Here is a 6,000-nt window from a genome sequence, read left to right on the forward strand (position 1 = left end):
TCGGGTCGGGTTCGGTTTCGGGTTCATACCCGTAAACCACCCTCTCCCTTTATTTATTTATTTATTTTTTTTTCTTTTCTTTTTCTTGCTTTTCTTTTCTTTTCTTTCCTTCCCTTCCCTTTTCTTTTTCTTTTCTCCATCTTCTTCCGAAGCTTCCTCTGACTCTTTTCTTCCTTCTCCCCTTTCTTTCTTCTTTCTTTTTCTTTCTCCTCCTCTTCTCCCGACTTCTTCTCCTCCCCCCCCCCTTTCTCTCTTCTTCCTTCTTATCCCACGAAGGGAGGTCGGCGAGCTCGGGAGACGTCCGCTGGCTCTCTCCTTCTTCCCATGGAGGAGAAAGAGAGCTCAAGAGAGGAAGAGCCCGCGGCGGGGACCCGCAGCATCGGCGGTGCTCGCGGCCGCACACGGATAAGTCCCCTCTTCCCTCTCTTCTTCTTTCTTTCTTTCTTTCTTTCTTTCTTTCCAAATAGTTTAATAGAGAAATGAAGGGTAGAAACCCTTACCTCAGCCCTGGCGAAGATTCGGCGGCTCCTTTCCGGCGGCAATGGAGAAAGAGGAAGACCCGTGCCGTGGCTTCTCGGCTCTCTCTCTCTCTCTGTGTCTCTCTCTCTCTTGGGCAACACGAAGAAGAATCCCCCCTTCTCCCTCTTCTTGGTGTGGCGGCTCTCCTCGGTGGCCTCCGCGGAAAGAAGGAGAGGAAGCCCTAAAAACAAGGCTTTCTTCTTCTTCGGGATGGAAGGAATTCCATCCCGTTGCCTCACGTGCGTTGCACGTGAGGCCAAGGTTTGGGACTGGGCTGGTCAAATGGACCGGGCCCAGTTCCAGGGTCTCACACTTATTGTTCAGCGAAGTTTGAGCGTTGACCATAAAGATGAAGATGAGTGGCTCCGCATCAACATTTTTTACACGAGATGTACTTCTCATGACAAAGTTTGGAAAGTTATTATCGATAGAGGAAGCTGTGAAAACGTTGTAACAAATGATATGGTGGAGAATTTGTGTGGAGTGATTGATTATAACCCTATTTGATTTTGATGAGCTCAAAGCATTTGAGTATATCTTATACTAATGAATTCAATCTAGTATTTCAGCCAAATATTTGTGAATTTATGTTTAAGTGTCTCTAGCTTTGGTTCAATACATTTTGGCTAAGTATGGAAATCAATTTGAACTAAAGTCTGAAGCTCGAGTCGACTCCGGAAGATTACGAGTCGACTCCAAGTGTATTAGAAGCACTGGCACAAGCTCGAGTCGACTCCGACACATTGCGAGTCGACTCCGACTGAGAACAGACAGCAGGACAGAAAGATGAATCTCAGACCCTGTCACCGAGTCGACTCCTGAAGAATTAGAGTCGACTCCGATGCTTGCCGAGTCGACTCCAACAAAGTACGAGTCGACTCCATGGAGTAACAGACAGAAAGACAGAGAAGTTGTTTTGGACTCTGAGAACCGAGTCGACTCCAGAAGAACTCAAGTCGACTCCAACGGTTGGCGAGTCGATCCAAAGAAAGCAAGAGTCGACTCTCAGAGGAATGCAAGACTAAAAGTCAGAGAGCCAACTTCGGTCTCTGAGAGCCGAGTCGACTCCCGCAAATTCCGAGTCGACTCCGAGGCAGTTCAACACCAATGACAGAAGAGCAGTTTTTTGGTCTCTGAGAGCCGAGTCGACTCCCGCAAAGTCCGAGTCGACTCCGAGGCAGTTCAACTCCAAAGACAGAAGACCAGTTTTCAGGCCCTGAGAGCCGAGTCGACTCCAAGAGAATCCGAGTCGACTCGAGGAAGTAAACCCGAAAGAAAGATCTTTTGATCCCTGAAAATGAGTCGTCACCAGAAGGCAGAGTCGTCTCCGAATATTGGCGAGTCGACTCCAAGTTTGGCCGAGTCGACTCCAGAATGGGACAGCACTTGTGGAGTGATTGATTAAAACCCCATTTGATTTTGATGAGCTCAAAGCATTTGAGTATATCTTGTGATTACTAATGAATTCAATTGAGTGTTTCAGTGAAAATCCTGTCCAAGTGTCTCTAGATTTTGGTTCATAGTATTTTGGATAAGTTAAGAAGTCTGCTGAACCAAAGTCTGAGACTCGAGTCGACTCCCGAGTATCACGAGTCGACTCCAAGCGTATCAAGTTCACTGGCACGAGCTCGAGTCGACTCCAGACTAGTACGAGTCGACTCCGACTGAGAACAGAAAGAAGAACAGAAAGCCTCATCTCAGAACCTGTCAACGAGTCGACTCCTGAAGTGCGCGAGTCGACTCCAATGTTCAACGAGTCGACTCCAGGGTAGTAAGAGTCGACTCCAAGAGGTACACAAAGAAAAGTCAGAGAGCAGTTTTCGAGTCTGAGATTCGAGTCGACTCCAGTGGAACGCGAGTCGACTCCGATGGTTGGCAAGTCGACTCCAGAGAAAGCAAGAGTCGACTCTCAGCGGTACACAAAGAAAAGGTCAGAGAGCATTTTATGGACTCTGAGATTCGAGTCGACTCCCGCAATACGCGAGTCGACTCCGAGACTGTGCGACCATCGACAGACAGAAAACCATGTTACTGCCTCTGAGATTCGAGTCGACTCCCAGACAGCTCGAGTCGACTCCAAGACAAGCTTCACGTCAAAAGGCAGAAGACCAACTTTCGAAAACTGAGAGCCGAGTCGACTCCAAGGAAGTTTGAGTCGACTCCAAGACTGGATGAGCCAAAAGACAGAGAATCGGGAGTTCGGGCTCTGAGATTCGAGTCGACTCCAAGGACAGTCGAGTCGACTCGAGTGGACAAAATTCAAAATTGGATCCACGGACTTCAGTGGATGAGCCGACTCCAAAATTGCCAGGTCAGCTCCAGAAGTTGGCGAGTCGACTCCGGACGAGTCGACTCCCAGTCGTGACGGCAACTTTAATTCAAATTTGGAACAGTTGCCGAGTCGACTCCGAAAAAGCTTGAGTCGACTCCCGCTACAGCCGAGTCGACTCCTGATCGCGCGAGTCGACTCCAACCCACCAACGGTCATATTGTCAGGCTGCGCAGAGTGTGCAGAACGGACAGAAAAAGCAGTGTAACGGCTAGTTTCCGTGGGGGTTGGCTTAAATAGCCACAGAAGACTGTAGCAAGGCAGAGAACAACCATTCCACTCCAAGCATTCAAGCTTTCAAGCTCTGCAACGTGCTCTTCAACGAAAAAGGGGAAGATCAGCATTTACTGCAACCAACTACATCTTTCCAGTAATTAAAGCCTCCTCCTCCTGCATTCAAGTCGACTACTCATTCGAGAGGAGACCTGAGTTCAAGAAGCCATTCCTCTACTTCAGCTTAAAAGCGTTTGAGGGCTTCTAAACTCCTCTTTTGATTATATTGTTTTACATCTGCTTTTGAGAAGCTTATTTTCCTTTCTTTCTATAACTTGTATTTACTTGGTTCAATCGGGGGATTGAATCAAGGGGATTAAGGTTGGTTGGTGAGCCAAGTTAAAAACCAACGTGTGTAAGGGTTTGATTGTGAGCCCGGGAAAACAATCGGGGTTGGTTCTAGTCGGTGAGCCTGGAAAAACCGACCGAGTTCGTTGTGAGCTCGTAAAACAACAAGTTTGGTTGTGAGCTTGCAAAACAACCGGCTGTAATCCAAGGGGGTTATAGTGAATTCCCAAGAGAGACTTGGGGAGTGGACGTAGGAGCAAGGGGTAGCTCCGAACCACTATAAAACTCTGTGTTTGCATTGGATTGTCTCTTCTCTTCTTCCTCTCACATCACTCACAGCACTTAGCATTAATTAAATAACTTGCAATAGTTTTTAATTAATCATCCATAACGTTTTAATTATCCAAATTAATTTAAAACCCAATTCACCCCCCCCCTCTTGGGTTGTCTATCTGGGCAACAAGTGGTATCAGAGCCAAAAACTCTTCCACTCAAGAGTTAAAAGATCAAAATGACAACCCCATTTGGATCTTCTCACATTGAGGGTTAGTCCACCCAAAGACCCCCTTTCTTTAATGGATCCGACTACTCATACTGGAAGGCTAGGATGAGAATATTCATCCAAGCCCAAGACTATGAGATGTGGACCATTGTAGTAAATGGCCCATACATCCCATCCATATATGTAGATGGTGTCAAGGTACCCAAACTAGAAACGGATTGGGATGAACATGACATGAGGAAGGCACAACTAAACTCTAAAGCTATGAATGTGTTTTATTGTGCCTTAGATAGAAATGAATTCAATAGGGTCTCTACTTGCAACTCTGCAAAAGAGATCTGGGATAGACTTGAAGTGACCCATGAGGGCACGAATCAAGTTAAAGAATCCAAAATTAATATATTGGTTCATAAGTATGAACTATTTAAAATGGATTCTAATGAGACAATCACTAGCATGTTCACTAGGTTTACTGACATTGTCAATGGCCTAAAAAGCCTTGGCAAGAGCTATACTAACAGTGATCTTGTCAGGAAAATACTTCACTGTCTACCAAGGTCATGGGAAGCCAAGGTGACGGCAATCCAAGAAGCTAAAGACTTGAACAAGCTTCCACTCGAAGAGCTCCTTGGATCCCTAATGACTCACGAGCTAACCATGAAGCAACACAGCGAAGAAGAGTCCTCCCATAAGAAAAAGGTAATAGCACTTAAATCTACTTCATCTAACAAGGACCTGTCTTGCAGTAGCAGCAGTGAAGAAGAAGAACATGAGGAAGATGATGGTGAGGCTCTTCTTGTGCGCAAGTTCAAGAGATTCCTCAACCACAAGAAGTCCTATCATCAAAGGAGAGGCCCCTCAAATTTCTACCGCAAGGACAAAGGTAAGGAAAGGGAAAACGAGGGGATTGGGTGTTACGAGTGCAAGAAGCCGGGTCACATAAGAGCAGAGTGCCCCTTACTGAAGAAGGGGAGTAAGTACAATAAGAAGAAGGCTCTTGTCACTACACTATCCGACTCCGACTCATCATCCTCCTCATCAGATGATGAACAAGAAGAGAAGGCCAATTTCTGCTTCATGGCCAACGAAAACGAGGTAACTTCCGATACGCATCTTGATTTCTCTTTTGATGAACTTTATGATGCATTTAATGAGTTAATGGTAGAATATAAGGCTATAAATCTTAAGAATAAAGAACTGAAAATAGCTAATCAATCATACCTACATAAATACGATAAATTAGTTAAGGATAAGGACTTAATCACCAAAGAAAATATTGAACTTAAAACAAGCAACCAACTTTTAACTCAAAAGACTAACACCTTAACTAAAGATAATAAAAAACTAACTAAGAAATTTTCAGAACTTAAAAAATATAAACAAACCTTAGATAAGGATCTTACAAAAGAACTTAATGATCTAAAAGCAGAAAATCAAACACTAACTAAAGAACTTAACAAATACAAACCCTTAGTTGAAAAATTTACATATAGTTCTGAAAAATTAAACATGATACTAAATAGTCAACGAGCAGTATTTAATAAAGCGGGTTTAGGGTATAAACCAAGAAATAAACAAAAACTTCTTAGTAACTTCTTTGTTAAAGCTGGAGAAACTAAAACTAAGAAAATAACCTGCTTTTGTTGTGGAACTATAGGACATAAGGCAAATGCATGTGACTATAGGAAAAGTAAAACAAAAAGAAAAATTAAAAGGGTATGGGTTCCAAAAGGAACCAACTTGACTAACCATGAAGGACCCAAGAAAACTTGGGTACCTAAGATGACATGATTTGCTTGTGTAGGAGTGTCTTGCAGCCAAGGTCAACAAAAACCGCTGGTATTTGGATAGTGGCTGCTCAAGGCACATGACGGGTGATAAAGATCAATTTTTCACCCTTGAAGCTAAGAAGGGAGGTGCTGTGACTTTTGGAGACAACAACCAAGGTCATATCATTGGTATTGGTAAAGTTCAAATCACCCCTTCTACTTTTATAGATAATGTTAGATATGTTGATGGTCTTAAGCATAACTTGTTAAGCATTAGTCAATTATGTGATATAGGATATGATGTTATGTTTAAACCATCA

The sequence above is a fragment of the Phoenix dactylifera genome, chromosome 8 (genome assembly GCF_051530095.1).
Source record: "Phoenix dactylifera cultivar Ajwa chromosome 8, Ajwa_hap1_PhDact_Kaust_v1.1, whole genome shotgun sequence".
Taxonomy (NCBI): Eukaryota; Viridiplantae; Streptophyta; class Magnoliopsida; order Arecales; family Arecaceae; genus Phoenix; species Phoenix dactylifera.